This window comes from Canis aureus, chromosome 29 (assembly GCF_053574225.1).
Source record: "Canis aureus isolate CA01 chromosome 29, VMU_Caureus_v.1.0, whole genome shotgun sequence".
In the NCBI taxonomy this organism is placed as follows: Eukaryota; Metazoa; Chordata; class Mammalia; order Carnivora; family Canidae; genus Canis; species Canis aureus.
The window spans coordinates 4447721-4469415 of record NC_135639.1 but is presented as its reverse complement, the minus strand read 5'-3'; the positions used below and the strand labels follow the sequence as shown (position 1 = coordinate 4469415).

At 51.9% G+C, this 21695-nt stretch overlaps 1 protein-coding gene across 5 annotated transcripts in view; it reads left to right on the top strand.

Moving 5' to 3' along the window:
• The window catches only part of PTPRE (protein tyrosine phosphatase receptor type E), a 158328-nt gene that overhangs the window by 23187 nt on the left and 113446 nt on the right, over positions 1-21695 (top strand). The window contains exon 1 of one of the 5 annotated variants that reach the window (XM_077877210.1): positions 16713-16730. The exons of the other annotated variants lie outside the window; for them this stretch is intronic. The gene's annotated coding sequence lies outside the window, so the exon portion shown is untranslated. Of the gene's footprint in view, positions 1-16712; positions 16731-21695 lie in introns of those variants that run through there. 5 annotated transcript variants of the gene reach the window in all.

Genomic DNA, 21695 nt, shown 5'->3' with positions numbered 1-21695 from the left:
AAAACTCAAGGTTCTCCTGAGTGACTGTTTGCAGCCCAGGGATTTGTTTCCATTTCTGAGACAATATGTGCTGAGATAATTCTGTGATATTTACACATTTGGTGTTTACGCCTCATGGACTCTATTATACATATCTTTAGGAATTCTCTTTACATAAATTAAGATGATTTTTCTCCTTTCCGAAAACATAGCAACATGCGGCACATTCTGGATGAAAATGAGGAATTGTTTACACCATGAGCCAAATTAAAACTCTGGGAGGATTCTGATGCACGAAGAGAGAAAACGTGCTCAAATGTATGGCATATTTTAGGTTTCCTAGGGATTTCTTTGCAGGAATCATCACAAATTAATATTAAGAAGCTATTTGATTATAACATCAAGAATATGTCTGAGGTTCCCGGGCATTTAACAGTGAAAGTAATTTTAAACACACATCGTTGTTGTCCTCCTTGCAGCTGCCCAGGACAAGCTCTATCGCCTGGGAAAGATGGGTCCACCCCATGTGGAGAGTGCAGGAGCTCAGGCTTGGGGTTTGGATTCCATCCTCTGTCCCCAGGCCCCACTCCTCCAAGCTGGTTCATTTTTGGCAAGTTCTGTGATTTCAAGCCTCAGTGTTCCTCTCATGGGGATAATAATCTCGCCTGTAGGATTTAATGAAGTAATACTGAAGAAAATAATTTGTAACTTAGGGAAAGCTAGAATAATGCTACTTGGACAACCAGATGCGCAGATGCATGCACACACGCACGCGCACGCACACACACACACTTAGGAAGAGGGAGAAGGAATCTAGTGATTGCAACTTAGCTTTCTTTCTCATACTTGTTCTGAAAAATTCTGGAACCGTTGTAGAGAAATGGGGTTTCTGCAATAAAGGTTCTTTGCAGGGGGTAATCTTGGAATCAAAAGCAGAAAAGATGAGGCTCGCCTTCCCCTTTTTCTTAGCATCTTTGTGGGTTCTTGGAGGGTGCCAGGGGCCAGCCCAGCCAGCAGACACAGCGTCAGCTCCCAGGCTCCATCGTATCGCTTCCCCGTCCCCAGCCCATGTGTTAACATGATGTTCCTGTCCTTCAGTGTGTTGGAATATTTATTTGCTTTGGGGACAAAGTCCCACACATTAGTCCTTTGGGACGTTTCTTTGAGATGCCCCCTTCAAGAAATAAGATGCTCCCTTTAAATGAGACTTGGCTCTCTCTGCAAATGGGAAAATCTAATCGTGGCTGACTGGTGGCGGTTCCAGTTTCCCGGAACGCTGCCTTCCTCCCTGAGGATCAGCATGTGTTAAGGATGTGGTGGCTGCTGGAACTTCGTCACTTCCCTAGTCCGGCCCTGGTGCTGCCCAGCTCACATGGGACAGTGAGCTATGTCCTCTTTCATGGAGAAGGAAGAGAACCTGGCCTGCACCCCACCGGCCTGGAGAGGTTTTGGAGCACTGAGGCCCAGGGGCCAGCCGCAAGGGGAGCTGTGCGTGCAAGTGTGGAAAGGGCTGCCCTGGCTGTGGGGTGGTGGCCCGTCCACAAGGCACAGCCTCAGGGGGACCCAGGGGTGTCTGAGGGGCTGGGAGGCCTCCTTCTTTAGATCTCTATGCAGAGGACTGCTGTGTCTCTCCTTGGCAGTGCTGAGCATGGGGCTGGTGTTTGGGGTCCCGCTAAGGTACCCCTCCTGGAAGGGGGTTTCCAGCCGACCCTGCATCCCCCTAGCTCTGCCTCTGTGGTGCTTGAAAGGCTCTAATTAGCCGGTGCTCCCATCTGTATCTGTACTCCTCTCCTCCGGTTTCCATGGAGAGGCTGGCAGCGGGGACATATGACTGGCAGTGTCATCTCCCGGCCCACCAGCAGCCCCTCTGGTTGCTGTCAGGTGTGGGGTCCCCTCCTCCTTCCTCTGAGCTTTCCTGCCCTTGTCTTGCAAAGGTGGCCCTGCTCCCGGGTGGGTTGCTGTTTGGCCATGAATAAAGCAGAGGTTTTGTGATGAAAATCAACTCAGAGACTCTCAGGCTCTGGGCTGCCCAGGGTGTGAGATCATCTCAGGCTGACCCACTTCTGAGACTTGCCCTTGCCTTCCCTGTGCCAGGGGTGCCCCCCGCCCTCCTTGTCCTTCCTCCTGATGCTCACGGTGTCCAGACATAACTGGCCGGTCTTAAGTAGACAGCTGCTTATGACACAGGCTGGGGCGATGTCTGGGCCCTTCACCTTCATCCATTTGTCCCAGTTCTGCCTAAGGTGGGGGGGGGGTCCCCTTCTTCTATCAGGGCCCCCTTCTCTGACCTGTTTTGCAAAGCACACTGGCTTGGAGAAGCTTCCAGCACCCCCACCCAGGGTCATGCTGGGGACACTGAGGGCTGCAGTTACGGATCCGGGAAAGCCCAGACACATATACATAAACTGGCCACCGCTAATTAAATAGCGTAAGGACAGGGATCCCTGGGTGGCGCAGCGGTTTAGCGCCTACCTTTGGCCCGGGGCGTGATCCTGGAGACCCAGGATCGAATCCCACGTCGGGCTCCCGGTGCAAGGACCCTGCTTCTCCCTCTGCCTATGTCTCTGCCTCTCTCTCTCTCTCTGTGTGACTATCATAAATAAATAAAAATTAAAAAAAAAAGAACTTAATTCCTTTAAAAAAAATAGCGTAAAGACTGAACAGGCCGTTCAAATAACGTCACGTTTCAAATAGGTAACCATACTGAAGCCCTGATCCTGACACCCAGCCCATTGGGCTCTGTGACTCCCCAGAACCGCTTTGTCCCAGCTCACCGAATGTTTGGCTTGTTCCCCCTGCTGGTGTCCTCATGGCTAATTAGCTAAACGTTTCTTTTTTTTTTTTTTTAATGTTTCTAATTCCAATTCAGTGTAAAGATTTATTTATTTATTTGAGAAAGAGAGAGAGAGAGTTCATGACCATGCATAGGGTTGGGGGCGGGGAGAGAGATTCCCAGGCAGGCTCTGCACTCAGCGGGGCTCGATCCCCTGACCCTGAGATCATGACCTGAGCCGACATCAAGAACCAGATGCTTGATCAGCTGAGCCCCCCAGGCAGACCCCAAGTCAGTTTAAAGATGACAAGTGTTTGCTGTTGCTGTCCTTTTAAGAGGTGTGAGTCACGATTGTTGGTACAGTGGAGGCAGCCGGTCTAAGAACGGATAGAGGTTCAAGGTCTGGACTCGCAATCCCTGCGTGCGTGTGCTTCTCCCTCCAGAGACAGTTACATTCTCCGGCGGGCATAATGCTGAAGTTTTTATTCCTGAAAATACTTGAAGAACAAAAGGCGGAAGCGTATGAGGGTATTGATTCCAGCGACCTGGCTGCAAATTTTTTATTAATGGGATTAGGGTTTGAAATATGTGACTTAAGCTGTATTTCACATGACAGTGCCTTTTTAAAAATCTGCATGTTTCCCCGCCTCAGGAAGAAATGGAAGGCAGGCACCTCCTCATGAATCATTTGATTAAAATTCCTCTCCAGCACCCTGTACTGTTCACTCATTGTGGAATTGTTGAAAATTGGGTGATTTGCAACTCTGCACTTGCCCAAATGAAACCAGGAGTCTGGTTTACAATTAGAATCCTGGACTCTAAAAAAAAAAAAAAAAAAAAAAAGAATCCTGGACTCTGAATTGAAAGTGGTTCTAGCGATTGCCAAAACCGGGAATGGCATTTTGCAGACAAGGAGACCGAGGTCCTGGGGCCTTTCCCCATCCAGGTAGAACCAATATCTCACGAGGGAGAAAAGGGGGGAATTCCTGACTTGTGCTTTTTAAAAGTAAACTTCTTTGAAGTTTGCATGTATGTTAAGCCTGTGGCTCTTACCTAGACATATTAGTGAAGATGTATGAATGATATTCAAGTAGATAATAGCATCGCATGTATTTTTTAAAAAGCTGTAATGCCCGCGGGTGTCCGAATAGCAGGCTACTTGGATGTGATGCTGGTTTAAAGTCAGGAGACCAGCATTTTCCCCATGTCCTGCCATTGTGTGCAAAATCGCTCTCCTGTTGAGGACTCAGTTTCTTTTTCTTTCTTTCTTTCTTTCTTTCTTTCTTTCTTTCTTTCTTTCTTTCTTTCTTTCTTTCTTTCATGGGAGACACACACAGACAGAGATACAGACAGAGGGAGAAGCAGGCTCCCTGAAGGGACCCCGAAGCTAGACTCTATCCCAGGACCCTGCAATCACGATCTGAGCCGAAGGCAGATGCTCAACCACTGAGCCACCCAGACGTCCCGAGGACTCAGTTTCTTTACTGTTAAGGAAATTGCCCCCGAAAAAAAAAAAAATTTGCCAAATGAGATAGTCATTGTGAACAAGCCAGCGGGTCTGTGCCAGTGAGCTGGATGCTTCGTCCTCATCAAGGGACACTGCGCTATCATGACCCTATTTGCCGCTTACACAGACATTTTTTAAAAAGTAGGTTTATATTTTCTTCAGTTCACGATATTTTTAGGACTGATGCTACTTTTCATTGTATATGTTTGAGGAGTACAACGTGAGGATTTGATACACGTAGAACAACATAATCACATGCCCAAGCCGGTTAACACACCCATCACCTCCCTTATATATAAAGCATATGCATGTCACATATTTCATGTGTAATGTCCGCATGTGTGGGTGATACGTGTATAAATTATATGTATGTGGTACATTATGTATAGTATATAACACGTGTACCTATGTGTGCATAATATATAATAGTAGATACATGTGTATATCTCTATATGTATATATATCTATCTCACATTTTCTCTAGCTATTCATCCATCGACAGACATTTAGGTTTCTCCTGTATCTTAGCTATTGTGAATAGTGCTGCAGCGAACGGCCAGGATGTTGGGGGTACAGATATCTCTCCCAGATAGTGATTTCATTTCCTTTGGATATATACCCAATCCTTGTTGGATCAATGCTACTTTTTTTTTTTTTTAAGTTTTAAGATATATTTCACTTCTTTTTTTTTTTAAAGATTTTAATTTATTTTTTCATGAGAGACACAGAGAGAGAAAGAGAGAGGCAGAGACACAGGCAGAGGGAGAAGCAGGCTCCATGCAGGGAGCCTGACATGGAACTCGATCCTGGGTCTCCAGGATCACGCCCTGGGCCGAAGGCGGTGCTAAACCGCTGCACCACCTGGGCTGCCCATTTCACTTCTTTATATTCTTTTGTGGTTCTGGTGAGAAGCGTGTGAGTTAGTATAATTGCTACTGTAACTTTTGGAATTGGAAAAATAGAGGCAGAGCCAGAAGGCAGTATCTCCATCCTCAGGCCCCAAATCTCTCCTCCCCGCCCCTGCCCGGACCTGACGATCCCAGGGTGCTCCGCACTGGGGTAAATCCGGGCACTGTGTTTCGGATCTTATGTAAAGAGCTAGAGGAACCTGGCACACGCAAGCTGCCCACTGCAGAGAAATGCTTCCCTCCCTTCGAACACAAGCTTATGAATGCCTTTCTGAACAAAGGCTATGAACTAATCTCCATCATTCATGATCTTTAAATAGCATAACATTCCAGTGAAATGTTTTTCCAGATGTTTCAGCAAGTGAAATCATTTGTTTGTGGTTCACATTATAGCTTTCGCAGTAAAATATGACTTGAGAACTTTCCTCCTATGCTAACAAATCATTCCATCAATCACAGAGTTCTTCTTGGGATGATCCTTTCTGGATTCCTTCACCGTCCTTTATTTATGAACTTTATCTTTTCCTAGAGCAAACATCCAGTGCATGTTAGGTTTTATCTTTGGAAGATGAATGCATTTTGCGGTGTCCGAACAGGATTTTCACATTTTAGGTCTTTAGTTATTCCAGAAACAAACAAACAAATAAACAAACAGGCCAGAGGCCCAAACAGAGGATTCTTTGTCATCATGAGCAATCGCAGCACATATTTTGGAAGGGTCAGCTGGGTGCAGGCCACTATATCTCCATGTGGGGTGGTGGCCAGGGGATACGTGGAGCAAGAAAACATAGCCTGGTCCTCCCCGGGGTCCCAGTACAGGTGGAGAGGCAGTTCGGATACATGGAAAGTGAAAGAACAACCCAAGGAAACATAGTCCACACATCAGAGTGGAGGCAGGGCCCAGATGAGTAGAGGGGAGAGCTGGGTCCCAAAGGAGAGGCAGTTGGAGGCAGGCCACGTGGAGTGGCTGACAGTCCAGCCCGTCTGTGGTTCTGATCTGTTCCACACACCTATCCCCAGAACACCTTTCTGACAACCCTGCCCTGACTTGGATGCCTCATTGGTTAAGTGCTCCTTGTTGTCTTCATGCAAGAATTCCATCTGCTTCGCCTAGAGAGCAGGCCCCGACCAGGTCCTAGCCGACCTCTGACACCTCCCATCCTGCTGTCTCCCAGGAGTGTCCTGGCTCACACCTGTCTTAATGAACCGTACTTGCTCTCCGTGCTGCTCACACAGCCTGAGATGTCCCCACTACATGCACCCCTCATCCAAGTCTTGGCTCAAGTAGCACCTCGTTCCTTCCTCCAAGAAGCCCCAGGGACTTCTTCCCTCTCACACGGAACAGTGCTCCTCCTGCTTCCCCTGCACCCAGGACGTTCCCTCCTTCAGAGTCTAGCTGCAGCTCCCGCTGTGTACCAGGCTTGGTACTAGGAGCTGGTGCCCCAGATGGAGTCATCTAGTGTCGGAAGACCAGATAAAGAAGTGTGCAGGCCTGCTGTCACGGTACCTGCTTTGCATTCTATGACCTCCTCCCACTGCAGTTCACTGGTCTGTGTCCCCCGGAGACTGTGCCCTCTCCCTTGTGCTCTTGTGCTCCTTGTGCTCACTCAGAAATGAACAAATGAAGGGCTTCCCCCATGAGCCCATGCAGAGCAGAATGTGGATCCAGGCACAGCGTTGGCAAAGGCAGGGCTGTGTGGGGAGGCCCTCCTGGAACAGGAGACTGAAGTGCTAGCAAAGCAACGTGGGGCGGGATGAAAAAGAGCAGGGTTGGTGGAAAGCTGAGGCCCTGCTGTGTTTGAGGGGTCAGGCTCAGTGGCCCTGAAAAGGCGGGTTGTGGAGAGTGCTCTAGTTTTGGATGTCTCCAGATGTTAAAATCGAGAACTTCAGATTCAACTTTCTTTCCAGCCAGAACTCTCTGCTTTCTCTGTCTCCATCCCGGGATTCTTGGACACCTGCCATTCAGCAGTCGCAGGAACAACATGTATTTACTGAGTGCCCGTCCTGTTCCGTGTGCTGGCACCGTAGCCCCGGAGGAGTCACAGACACAAATGTCAGGCAGGTGTGATCCATGGCCCAGGAGAGCCGGGCAGGCCGGAGCTGGGAGGAGCAGCACCTGCCGTGGCCACAGGGGACGCTGCTGCTCAGAGTGGGCCCCGGGGTGGATGCACAGAATGCAGCCTCCGTGGGCACACCTTCTGATTGTGCAAGAGAAGCTGGACATCTAGATTTGTTTGGGAAATGCAGCAATTTAAAAAATGCAGACAGCTGGATAAAATTCTTTTTGACACCAGATGAGCTAAAGAGGGTATGTTTCCTGCTGCATTTGGCCTCTGGGCAGTCATCTTTCTACCCCAACAGATGCATTATGGGTTCATTTCTTTACTTCCAGAAGATATCCATTCCAGTGCAATACCGCCCCACCTCCCCCACCTCCCTAAAACTATGTGAGCCAAGTCCCCATGGACACTCTTGAAGGCTCTGTCTTTATGTTCAGGCTCCCTTGGTTCTTGGACACCAGCCCTGGAGTCCTTACCTGTGGCCCAGTGATTTGCAGAGTAGGGAAGAGATAAGGCAGTGAGACAGCCCAGCTGTCCCTCCAGGCCGAGGGCAGAGCTATGGCGAAAATGTGGATACACGTTGATCTCATCAGCACACCCCAGATTGTGTCACCAGTGGGGAAAAAGGCAAAGAAAACAGGCAAAATGTCAATGCATCTCTCCAGAGCCGAGTGTCTTTTTTTTTTTTTTTTTATAATATCTCACAGGGAAAAAATAGGTCAGCATCACTCCAAATGCAGGCCAATTTTCCTGCAGTCCAATCAAGAGCGTGTAGATGTACTGCTTGACATGCCAGGAAGCTTGAGATCACCATGTCAGAAGTAATGAGGGTGACTGGGAATGGAAAGAGAGCCTTGAATCCCAGGGAGATATTTTAAGCAAAAGGGACCAAGGAACCCTGCTCCATCTGCTAGCAATCCGAGGCTGTAAAAATCATTAGCGATGAAAGAATGGCGAGGAAACGAAGAAGTCAGGGGTTAGGGTGCTGTGCGGTCTGCCTATCTAAAATGAGATTTTAGAAAATGAAAATTTTTCCTTAAACTGTACCGTATCCTTGATTTAGAAAAGCATATCAGCTAAGAAGCCTATGTCTTGGACAGGTCAGTCTGGTCACGTTCAATTTAGATCTAAAAAGTGCGTCATACTAATGCCCACCAGCAGAGGAGGGGATAAACAAAATGTGGTCCCAGCAAACAATGGAACATTATTCAGTCTTAAAAAGGAAGGAAGTGCTGACACATATTCGGTGTGGAGGGACCTCGAGGACGTTTTGCTGCATGAAATAAGCCTGTCGCAGAGGACAAATCCTGTAGGCTTCTGCTCACCCTCGGTACCTAGAAGCAGTCAGACCCAGAGACAGAAAGATCAGAGGTTGCCGGGGGAGGAGGGTGGCAGTTGTTTGATTTCAATTTGGGGCAGAGTTTCTGTTTGGGGGGATGAAAATGTGCAGGAGACGGCGGTGGTGGCGGCGGTGGCGGTCGCCCACTGAACGTACTTGATGCCACCCAATGGTATACCCAAAAAAGCATGAAAATGGCCAATTTTATGTTATGCAGATTTTACCATAATTAAAAAAAAAAATCTCACAAGAGTGGGCATCTGAGGACTGTGTCTCAGTCTACAGACCCAGACAGCTTTGGGACCGGGAAGTCACTTTTATCATGCAGGGCCAGGATACCTGAGTGACTTATCTCTTCATCTCTTGGGTCTAACAGAAACCCCTCGAATGTTTTTCGTAATTTTGTCTGTCTCTTGTTACTCTGCCAAGCAGAGGCACAGCCTGTCCTAACGGAAACAATAGGGTTCTTTATTAAACTTGTGAAGGTTATTTAAGGAAACCATCCCTATACGTGCAGTTCAGAGCCACATGTGCTGGTGTCCGTATCGGGTTTTGTAAGGGTGTGTTTTTCCGAACACGTCAGTGGTCTGCATTCATTTCTCGAACTCTGGACTATAACAGGATGATTTGAAATTTTACTCTTGGCCAGTCTTTGCCCTCTGTGACATTGGGGAAGAAGGCCTTGCTAGTCCTTCCGTAGCGTGCAAGGCCTTGGGGGTTCCTCTGGGGCTTCTTGATTCCTCAGCTTCCTCGGGACTCGGTAGGGTGGTTGGGGGCAGCCGGTGGCCTCCTGCCTGCCACAGAGTGCCTCACAGTCCCCAGCCCCAGCTTAGGCAGTGACCATGACCCGGGTTGGGCCTCCCCACTGGGGTGGGCAGTGTTGGCTGAGGGGCATGTGTGTTGAAGGAAGGAGTCTGACCTGCCCCCGCAGACTTTGGGGATGGAGGGGAAAGTGGTTCCCATGGGTTTTGGGCAAGGTTGTCTAATAAGAAGTAATGGAGTTGCCCCAACAAGTTGGGAGGGTCAATGCTGTGGAACCCAAGAACAAGCGAAGGTGTTGCCTTCAGGGAAACAATTCAGCCCCAGGGGCAGGGTGGAGGGCAGAAGTAGATCAGGGCCCTGTGCAGAGGGTGTGATGAGGATCCAGGAACCAGACTGAGCGATAAAGCTGGAGTGGGGATGAAGAGTAAGACCATAGCTGTGGTGTCATAGTGACAGTGTGGTGGTCGAGGCCAGATGAGCTAGCTCTGGGAGGCATGCAGGAAGAATTGATTGGATGGGTGGATGGGTGGGGGTTTGGATATGTTGATGGATAGGTGGGTAGATAGATAGATAGGTGGGTGGGTAGATGGATAGATAGGTGGGTTGGTGGGTAGATGGGTGGATGGATAGGTAGGTGGGTGGGTAGATGGATAGATGGGTGGATGGGTGGATGGGTGGGTGGGTAGATGGGTGGATGGATAGGTGGGTGGGTGGGTAGATAGATGGGTGGATGGGTGGGTGGGTAGATGGGTGGATGGATAGGTGGGTAGGTGGGTAGATGGATAGATGGGTGGATGGGTGGGTGGGTTGGTGGATATGGATGCCTAGGTGATGAAGCTAGAAGAGTAGGCAAAGATCAGACCATGAAGGCCTTATAAGGAGTTGAGCATAGCATGGAAAGCCACTTAGGGAGCCTCAGCAGGAGGGGGACAAACGGATCTGTGTGTATGAGAGGCTTCACGTGGATGATAGGCTGCTGGAAGTGCAGGGCTGGAAGCCGGATACTAGCTGGAAGTTTGCTGCAGTGAAAAGATAATAGTGCCCTGAAATCAGGTGAGTGACAACAGAATAAGGAAAGCGAGCGCTTTCCACACATTTTCAGAAACCAGTTCTCAGGAAACAGTGACTTAGGGATTCAGGGTACCTGGAGGAAGGCCCCAGGATGCCCCCCAGTTGATGAGGCGGCTGGGAGGGTTGCAGCACCTTCCGTCAGGGTAGGGGGACACAGAGCATCGGCTTCGAGAAGGGGGGGTTACCCCGGCAGTCACTGCCCGTGGTGCCTGGCGGCGCTGGTCCGTCTGCAGGCCTTTCCTCACTGGGGCTGAAGGCAGGTCCCACGGCGTCCCCACGTGTCCCCGCAACCCCGGAACTCAGCGCGGGGCGGCACGTGGGGGGTATTTAGCTTGGTGGGCCGACAGGTGAACCCGGCGCTGGGATCGGACCGTCTCCAGAAGCCGTCCCCTCTCAGCGGTGTCACTCCTGCGACACGTACACAGGGCACAGCAGGAGGGCCCGAGGACCTGGCAGAAGCTTCCAGAGCAAACGGGCAGCCGGGGGTGGGGTGGGTGGGAAGGTCTCTGTGTGGGGGCCGAGTGTCAAGCCCGAAGGCCAAGCGCCCGCCAGACCTCCCGCTCGCTGCCCCGGGCCCCGTGTTTGTCTCGCTGCTCCAGACTCTTGCCGGACGAGGCCCCTTTCTCATGACAAATGTCACAAACCCGGAGCGTCCCCCTTGTTGCGAAGGAAGCGGACGTGGACGGACTGTGTGCGGTTGCCTTCCCCCGCAGGAACAGGGTTTGGCAATAAACCAAAGACTCCCTCTTACAACATGTCCTCGGGGAAGTAGGTCATGTGTCCCCAGGGCGGTCCCAGAGGCCGGGAGTGAGAGGTCTGGGCCGAGCAGGGCTTCCTTTGCCTGGGGCCGCGGAGGGAGGGCGAGCAGGCGTGCAGTCTTCCCGGCAGTCCGGCCGCCCCGGGGCGCCACCTGCTTGCTCTGGGGGGCACGGCCCGCCCACAAGGCCCTCTCGGTGTCACCCCCCCCCCCCCCGCCCCGGGCCACGCTGCCCCTGCCGTCCTCGGGTTCTCCCCGGTCCTGCCTTGCAGCCCAAGAAGGGGAGGACGTGGCCACCTGCGGGCCTCCAGGGGGTGGCCACTGGCGGGCTTGCCACGTGTTCGGAGCGAGGCCTCGGCGGGGCGTGGGGCGTCCCCCTGCGGCGGGGGTGGCCGCCCCGGACCGGGAGGAACGCAGCGGAGCGGGGACACCACAGGAGCAGCGTGGGCGCTGCAGGCCACTCGGAGAAAAGTCTGGGGGGCCGAGGTGGGGGAGAGGTGGCGGGGGCGCGGGCAGAGGCTCCCCCTCCCGGCGCGGCCCTCGAGGGGCAGGACGGCGGCCCCAACTACCGGCCCGGAAGGGACCGAAGCGCGGAATTCAGGGCGCTGACGGGAGGAACGGGGGCCTCCTCGTGCCTTGCTGCGGTTCCAGGAGTCCCTTCACTTCCCTCGCAGTTCTGGCGCCGTCAGGCGACCGCTGGGGTCACCGACTGACCTCCCATATGAAGGACTTGGCTGCTCTCGGACCGGCCTCCGCTGTCGGGCCCTGGTTAGGAAGATTCCACGAGCCCAGAGCACTGGGAGAGAACCCCAAGCTTTAGTTCTTGGGATCCCTGGGGGGCTCCGTGGTTGAGCACCTGCCTTCGGCCCAGGGCTTGATCCTGAGTCCCAGGATCGAGTCCCACGTCAGGCTCCCTGCATGGAGCCTGCTTCTCCCTCTGCCTGGGTCTCTGCCTCTCTCTCTCTCTCTGTGTGTCTCTCATGAATAAATAAATAAAAATCTTAACAAAGAAAAGAACTTTAGTTCTTGCACTTTCCTTATCCTGCCTCCAAGAAATTTTCATTTTCTTGACCTTTCATTTTCATTTTCCCCAAGACGTGGTCACATTGTTGGTGGCTCTCTGCTGGGAAAAGTGTCCATGGGACAAACTATGGTGGTGTGAAGGAAATGATCATTTTCCCTCTCAACGAGTCCCTATGTTAAGGAGAAACACATCAGATGCATTGAAATCCTCAAGTGATTGAAAATAAATATATGTATTCACTTAATTCAGTCTTTTTTTATAAAGATTTTATTTATTTATTCATGAGAGACACACAGAGAGAGGCAGAGACACAGGCAGAGGGAGAAGCAGGCTCCCTGTGGGGAACCTGATGCGGGACTTGATCCTGAGACCCTGGGATCACGCCCTGAGCTGAAGGCAGATGCTCAACCACTGAGCCCCATCCCCCGCCCCCGGGCATCCCTTAGTTCAGTCATTAAATAAAATAATTTATTTATTTAGTTGGAGACTGCACCAGGGCCTAAGCACTAAGAGAACACATGCATTAAAATACATGGAGGAAGAATAATTGTTCGTGCGTATACCGTTCTGCTGACATGGGTCACCCCCTGAGTGTCTGATGCTGCTCAGGGCCGTGAGAGGAAAGAGATGACAAGTCAGACTCTGCTCTCGTTTCAGGGGCAATAAATAAAGGACATATGCGCAGGGATGTTGACTGTGGCAAAAATAAAATAAAATATGTGAAGGCGCATCAGTGGGGGAAAGTTTGAAAACAGATTGCTTCTACTTAGGAGCCGTGGAACAGTGCGCGGCCCGTGGAGGCGTCCTTCAGATCCAGAAGGGCTGGCAGGTGGGGTTTCTGTGATGCATTAATAAGTGAGAAGAATATAATGCACCAGCGTGCGGTCGTGTCCCCAAAGCCTACATCTGTGAGCCCTTGGCCGTCGATAATCGGGTGCACAGGGAAGAGGCGCTAAGGTACGCTGTAGGTTTTCAGGTGGATTATTCAGAGCATGTGATTATGTGTGTGTTCAAGAGCAAAGGCGTGCGAAGATACGCGGCGGGTTAGCACATATGTGTGCTGGGCCACACGTGCACTAAAAACAAGCACCTGACTTCTAAAATTTAGTGCACAAACTAAAGCATTACCCCAGAACTGGGACTGGCAGGTGACAATGGGTCACCAAAGCTGAGTGTCCCCGGAGTTCAGGGGGGTGGCGTGTGGGGGTGCAGGCGGCGGTACAGTTGGCGACCACCTGATGGCCGGCCTGTCACGCACGCCCAAGGGTCTGGGCTGTGTCCTACGAAGCCATGGGGAGCGAGCCTCTGGAGCCCAGGTGAAGAGCAGGTGGGGGATGATAAGTGTAGAATCAGGAGACCACCCGAGAGTTTGAGAACATGCACCCCCCCATCACCTCTCCTTTCATAGACTCTCAGTTTTAGGGAAGTTTTCCTGTAACAGCAAAATTAAGTGGAAAGCAAAGAGATTCCTCATTATAGCTCCATTATAGCTCCCTCTGCACCCTCCACCCCCCAAGTGCACATCCTCAGTCAACACCTGGCACCAGAGGGGCACCTGTGTTACAGCCGGTGAACTCACACCTCATTATCCCTCCAAGTCATGGTTTACTCTTGCTGGTGTCCATTCTATGGGCTTTGACAGACGCCCAGGGCGTGTATGTACCGTTTCAGGGGCACTGCCTTAAACATCCTGTGTGCTCCCCCGCTTCATCCCTCCCTCTCCCCTAACCTCTGGCAACCACTAATCTTTTGTCCTGTCCCTATAGTTCTGCCTTTTTCAGAATGTCAGGTAGCTGGAATCCCATAGACGCGCAGCCTTTTCCGATGGGCTGCCTCAGTCCGCAGTGGCCATCGGAGGGTCCTCCCCGTCTTTTCTCGGGGTGCTCGCTCCCTTGGTTGTGGTGCTGAATAATATTCCGTCGTCGGGGTGGCCCGCACTTTGCTTTCCGATTCACCTACCGAAGGACCCGGGGGTTGCTTCCAGGTTTGGGCAGTTTTGAAGAAACATTCATACGCAGGTTTTAGCGTCAGCGTCCGTTTCCAGCTCCTTACGGTAAATGCCAAGGAGCCTGCTTGCTAGGCCATGTGATGCACGTTATGTTTTCTTAAGAAAACGCTGCGTTGTCTTGTGGAGTGACTGCACCGTTGCATTCCCAGCGATGAGTGAGAGTTTCTGTTGCTCCACGTCCTTGTCAGCATTTGGTGGTGTCCGTGTTCCGGGCCATCGTGACAGCTGCGCAGTGGCGTCTCCTTGTTGGAATTTGCATGTCCCGGATGGCATCCGTGTGGTCCGTCTTCCCCTGCGCTCATCTGGCATCTGAATGCCTTCTTCAGGGAGGTGAGGTCTTTTACCCATTTTTAAGCCAGGTTGTTTATTTTCCTGTTGCTGAGTTTTGAGAGTTCTCCGTGTATCACTGATTGTCATCTTTGATCAGATAGGACGTTCGCCTAGGTCTTCCTCCCGGTCTGTGGCTCGTCTTCTCATTCTCTTGACGTTGTGTTTGGAAGAGCAGAGAAGTATTTTACTTTTTTTTTTTTTTTAAGTATTTTACTTTTAATCAAGTTCAGCTCATCAATTCTTTCTTCTATGGATCGTGCCTTTGGATGGTGTGTCTAAAAAAAAAGGCGGGCAGCCCGGGGGGCTTAGCGGTTTAGCGCCGCCTTTGGCCCAGGGCCTGATCCTGGAGACCCGGGATCGAGTCCCATGTCGGGCTCCCTGCATGGAGCCTGCTGCTCCCTCTGCCTGTGTCTCTGCCTCTCTCTCTGTGTCTCTCATGAATAAATAAATAAATTAATTAATCAATTAATTTAATTAAAAAAAAGCCTCACCACACCCAAAGGCATCTTAGATTTTCTCCTGTGTGATCTTCCCAGGGGTTTTATCATCTTCAGTTTTGTATTTAGGTCTGTGATCCATCTTGAGCTAATTTTTGTGAAAGGCATAAGGTCTGTGTCTGCATTCAGTTTTTTTTTTTTTTTTTGCCAATGGATGTCCGGTTGCTCAAGCACCATCTGTTGAAAAGACTGTCTTTCATTGTATTGGCTCTGCTCCTTTGTCAAAGCCCAGTTGACTGTATTTCTGTGGGTCTATTTTTGGACTCTGTTCCTTTTCCCTTGACCTATTTGTTCATTTTTGTGCCTACACCACGCTGTCTTGATGACTGTAGCTTCGTAGCGAGTCTCGAAGCCAGGTAGTGTCAGTGCCTCAACCTTGTTCCTCTCCTTCAGCATTATGTTGGCTACTCTGGGTCTTCTGCCTCTTTGCATAAATAGTAGCATGGGTCTGTCAACGTCCACCAAATAACTTGGTGGGATTTTTTTTTATTATGATTGCGTTGAATTTATAGATCAGGTTGGGAAGAACTGACATCTTGACAACATTGATTCTTCCAATCTTGTGCACTGGCGCCTGGGGATTTGGGTGCCCAGCACTACATGGTCGGATGGTGGCATCTGAAGTGGACTTAAAGGGGATGTGGGATGCACGTGGGAGAGTGGGCCTTCCTCCTGTGCGGTCCCCAACGTCTACACCATCATCCACATGGGGCAAACACTCGTGAGCCCAGGGTGGGTTGAACTCTAGGGAGACGGAACAGTTCAAGAAAATGGACAATGAGGAAAGCCTCCTCTATTTGCCAAGAGCCATGATTTCTCATCTGCTCATTTATGTATTATTTTTTAAGATTTCATTTATTCATTCATGAGAGACACATGGGGAGAAGCAGAGACACAGGCAGAGGGAGAAGCAGGCTCCATGTGGGGATCCTGATGTGGGACTTGATCCAAGGACCCCGGGATCATGCCCTGAGCCAAAGGCAGATGCTCCGCCGCTAAGCCACCCAGGCGTCCCTCTCATCTGCTCATTTAAAAGGTCCTTTATCCACTTTTCCTGACCTTGGGCCCTGATGTAACTTCTTTGCCTTACACACTTGGACCTCACGGATTCTTCTTGGGTCTGCTGCACCCTCATCCAGCAGTCCTGTCTCCCTGGGGTCTGGTCTCACCTCTGACCCTGAGCTCCTGGGATCTCTCAATCTCTCTCTCTCTCTCTCTCTCTCTCTCTCTCTCACACACACACACACACACACACATACACCCTTTTCACAAACTTATCTTTCATATCCCTGGAGCCTGCAGTGGGTCCAGATTGTCTTTGGCCCTCTAACTTGTAAATGTGTGAATTTGCATCACCCACATGGCACTTGGATTTGTGAACGTGCAGCTCCATTAGCCCCCCGATGTGAGGCTTTTTCTTCCAGAGAAGCAAGTGGGAACCACTTGCCCCCTCCTCTCTGCTCTGAGTGTGCATTCAGACGATGCCAACAAGTGGGCTCCTCGGGGCAGAGCTGGGGCTTAGGAGGGGTCTCAGCTCAGCCTGCACGTGTCCGGTGTGTATGTGGCCTTCTCCGGGGCATATAAGTGCTTTTTTTTCCCCAGCTCACACAAACGAGAACGATGAGACATTCAGCAGAACACCCCAGCTGTAGCGTCGCCTGTCTCCTGGCATTACTGGTGACAGCCTCCCCTTTTTGGAGCCCGGCAGGCGGGAGGTAAGAGGAGAACAGTGCTGGGCTTGTGGCGGGGCTGTTTATCACGCACCCGGCGCGGGGAATTGAGAATACTTCCTCAGAGGCCTTTCTGTGGGCCGGGGTGGGGGGTATGTTTAGAAGGGGGGCTGCTTGGTGAAGGCATCAGCGGCCTGGGGGCTGGGCCGCACCAGGGAGGGCGCGTGGGGCCTTCCCACGTGTGTGCTGGCGGGGGCCCAAGCATCACCCCAGGCCAGCACAGACCACGTGGACGTGTCCTGAGCGAGGCAGGATGCCCCTGGGGCTGCTCTGTGATCCCCGGGCCGCCGCGTGCATCGCCCTGGGTCTGGCATCCTTACAGCCCTGTGACCCTCTCTCCCCACGACTGCCTGTCATCCTCCCAGCCTCGCTGCCCTTGTGGTCACGGATCCCTCTGTGTGTTCCTCGAATTACTTCCCACCCCCCAGGGCGGTGAGCAACACCCAGCAGGACCTGGACTGTCTCACCCACGCTCGGCTCTGGGCACAGCGGGCCAGGCAGGCTGTGGATGAATGAATGGATGGGGGAGAGAATGAATGAAGGAGTGAGCGAGAGAAAGAATGCACCTTGCATGATACCTGGTGCACGCACAACCACTTGGGAGATGCTCATCCTTGGGCGGGGGAGAGACTCAACTTTCCTGCAGGAATTACTGGGTTGTTCTAATTTCATTGAACCGCAAACATTCATTATCTTTTAAAAAATGTTTTCCGCTCTAGGTAACCACAGGGAAACACGGTCCACACTTGGTCCTTCCCCCTTGCTGGGGTGGGGGTAGGGGGGGTTATGGGGAGTCTGGCCATCCAGGCCAGTGGGGCCAGTCCCCAATCGGGGAACAGCCCCCAAGACAGCTCCCTGCTGCCCGAGGGCCGACACCCTGGCGTGTGGCCACTTTGCCAGGCCTCCCGCCTCCTCTCCCAGGGTGCTCAGGGCACCAAGAGGCCAGGCCTCATGTCCCGAGCCCAGCTGTCCCCGTGGGTCCTGCTGCGCCGGGCACAGCCTGGCTCCCCTGGAGGGAGGACCGGGGAAGCGCACCCGGGCGCACAGGGTCTGCTGGGCTGCGCCCAGAGCTGCCTGCATCTCCAGGCTCCCCCCCCTTTCCCAATGCCCAGTGGGGCAGGGAGTGGCGCTCAGGGTCAGAACTCTGCACATTTGTAAGGGGGTAGAGAAGGGAGCCCTGACCCCAAGGGTGCCTCCAACTGCTCATATTACTATCCCCCGGAGACTAACGATGCGAGTTATTAACAGGGCTGATTTTTTTTCCTGCAGCCTGACGCTGGGGTCAAGCCTCTGGGAGAGTCGGTGCTGGACCCCTTAGTAAGTCCGGGCAGAGAAGGTGCCCTTGGCAAGTGTGTCCCTCATCTGGCTAGAGAGGGTGAAGCCCTCACCTTCAGGGCCCACCCAAGGCTGGCCCAGCTTTACCCTAGAGAGTCCTGCAACAACCCCCGTCCCCCCATCCATCCCCTTCATAAATACGTACCAGGCCCCTGCCCGGCCTCTCTCTGGGATCACAGGCACTTATCACCGGGGCAAGACAAGGTGTGCTTGTGAAAAAGCAGCAGTTCGTTTTGGTTGAAGGTCAGTGCAGGGTATGCACGGGGATGAGTCAGAGGTGGTTTGGAAAAGCACCGGCCTGGTGACTTGAGACCTCAGCAGGGATCCACGGAATGTTTTAGAGCAAAGTCATGGCGTGATCAGATCTTAAAGGGTAGTGGTGGGCCAAGCAATGAGGCTTGGAGATTATTTGGGATACTACCACAGGAGCCCATTCATCACACATGAGCATTTATTCAACATGAAGTTTGTTCCAGGCTCATGTTGAGCGCTCGAGGGTGGACTGGAAATGGTCCTGCCTCGGATTGATGCAGACCGAAGTGACTGGAGCTGGTCAGGAAAAGCGAGCTCTCAGTGGTCCCACAACCAGGGGGATGTGGCTGAGGATGGTGTGGAGCAGCCTAAAGCAGAGGTTCTTGACTCCGGGCATCTTAGCACCACCCCCACCTCCCCTGCAAAGGACATTTGCAAACCCTGGAGATGTGATTTATTGTCATGACTGGGGAGGGAGTTGGTGTTACTGGCATTCAGTGGGTAGAGGCCCACAGTGCCCAGGACACACCCTCATGACAAAGGATTATCTGGTGCAAAATGTCATCTTGCCAAAGCAGATAAACCTTAGGCCAAGGTGATGTCTAGATGGGGAGGAAGGAAGGGACCTTGCCATCCCCAGAAACCAGGGCCTGGGAGAGGAGCTGGACTGGGTCTTTGGAGGTAGCCAATCGAGGTGCCTTCAGATTCTTAGGTAGAAGTGGAACTGTGTGTCTAGGGACCGCTGCTGAAGGTGGGGGGAGGTCACAGGCTGAGAAACATCTGCTGATATTGGAGGAAGGACATGCATTGAGAGGAAGGGGGTCATGGAGGACTGTTACGATGGCATCTAGGCCCCACCGAGGCATGTGGAAATGCAGATGGCCCAAAATACTGAGCGTCCTTCTCCTGCTGGGGTGAGAAGACAGCTGAAGGCCTGTGGCCCGGGCCTATTCTCAATACTGCACACACACACTGGCCAGCCCAAATGTCCGGGATGCCCCCCTCGCACCTTTGTACTCACTCTTTCTTCAACTTGCATCCAGGGCCACTTCCTACAGGAAGCCCTCCCCGACTGCTAGTCCAGTTCAGGTTGCCTTCTCTCAAAGAACCATGTTTGTTTGTGTGAACAAACGATGAATGTCTGTCTCCGCCACTACCCTAGGCACTGCCTGAGAGCCAGAGGGGCTTCTGAGTAGGCCCCATCAGGCTATCTTCAGAGCCCAGCACATAGCAGGTGGTTGGTAAATATTTTATAAATTAGTACCCTTTGTCCCTGATGCCTCAGCAAGAGGCCTCTTTGCACTGCTCGTGTGACAGAACCAAGTTGACAGATCCAAAGTGGGCAAGGGAAGCATTTCCAGTCCTGGAAAGGTGTAGAATGAGTGCAGGTGAGTCTCCTCATTGCCTCACCCAGGGGAGCAGCATGTGTGTGTGTGCATGCATGTTGTGCACGTGCATAGGTGCGACGTCCCTGGGCAGGGGGTGCTCTCCAGCCGTGTGTGGCCTCCAGCCCTGGGGCAGAGCATGGCATGTGCTCACCTGCTGGGACAGCCAGGAGCTGTGCACACGTGTGCACATGTACAGGTGCAAGGCCCCTGGGCAGGGGATGCTCTCCAGCCGTGTGCGGCCTCCAGCCCTGGGGCAGAGCATGGTGCATGCTCACCTGCTGGGACAGCCGGGAGCTGTGCACACGTGTGCACATGTACGGGTGCAAGGCCCCTGGGCAGGGGATGCTCTCCAGCCGTGTGCGGCCTCCAGCCCTGGGGCAGAGCATGGTGCGTGCTCACCTGCTGGGAGAGCCGGGAACTGTGCACAGAGAAGGAAGCAAGGTGTGCTCTGGGCCGAGGCCGCCGTCTCCAGCCCCAGTGCCCATCTCCAGAGCTGCCCCACCCGTCTGTGCCTCAGACAGAAGGACGATTGCTCCCTCTTGGAGGAGAAGCCAGGCCTCATGCTTTAACCTTCTACCTTTCCATCCCTTGGTGAAAGTGTTCAGTCTTACTTTGTTAAAGCAAGAGCCAGGGGTAGCACCGGCCCCTAGGTCTTAAAATCTTCCTCCTGGTGTCGTCGGCCTCTATCCTGCTGAGACCCCTCCTTGCAAAATTAATTAGTTGAAGTCAAACCAGTGTAGCTGCAGCCTATTTCCCACTCTGGCTGCAGGGGATCCTTTTCTTTTATTAAATTTAAACTTTTAGAAATATATTTTGATAGATGACGCTTCCAGCTGTCTCTGCGAATTAATGAAGTTCTTAATCCCATTTTTTTTTTCAGCCCTTGGCTAACTGTGGACAATCCTCAATTTTAAAGAAAAGATTTACTTCTTTATTAATAAACCTGGGTGCTTGGCAATTCTTTCCGTATTCCAGGGGTGCTTGCATTAGGAGGCAATTAATCCTTCTCGAGAAGGTACAGGTTGCTAATGCTCGGGAATATCACTGGGGATTGCAAACTCTGTGCAAGTGGTGATTTTTAAAAACGATCTCTGCACCAGCGAATGCTGGGAAGAGTTTTATTTTCACTACTAAGTGCTCACGGTCGGTTGTATGATCTTCGGAACACGGGCTTGTCCGCGGTCCCCCATGTGACAGCGGTTTGCTGGAGCTTGCAGGGCTCTCTGGTTCATGCTCTGAAACTGCGGCCCGGATGAGTGACACGTCCAGCCAGCCGGCCCTTCCCGCCTTCTCGCCCTGAAATGCCGTGAACACATCTGGGCTGTAGCAGCCTCTTTTCCCAATTTCTCAGAGCCCTTTGAAGATCCGATATTCCACTTGTAAAATTCAGCCTAAGATGGATTTCCTCTAATAAATATGTCACTACTATGGTGGGTGGATTTGACTTCTTCAGAAGTTTCTTTAATTTGAACTTCCGCACGGTATTTTTGTACTCATCAAACAGCAGGAAATAGTCGCTGGTTCCCTTCGTGTTATCATTCCACACGTCACAGGAATGGCAAGGATCTTTCGAAGACAAAAGACGTGCTTCAATTAGTAATTCCCATGGTAACTAATAGAACTCGATTTTTTCCCCCCTCTCTATGGCTATTTTAAGTACTTAAATTGATTTAGATCCTTGTGGAAATCTGAAAAAAGCAGGGATTGACTATGTCCACTCCACTAGGAGTTTAGGGGTTTTCTGTTAACACACTGTGTTCTCTCCAATCCTTGCCAGGTGTTTGCAGTAGAAGGCAAGGGCCAGATCCTCATCAGAAGTGCTTGCATTCCCTTAAAACAGGAAGAATTTGGGGGACGCCTGGGTGGCTCAGTGGTTGAGCATCTGCCTTTGGCTCAGGTCGTGATCCCGGGGTCCTGGGATTGAATCCCACATTGGGCTCCCCGCGGAGAGCCTCCTTCTCCCTCTGCCTCCCTT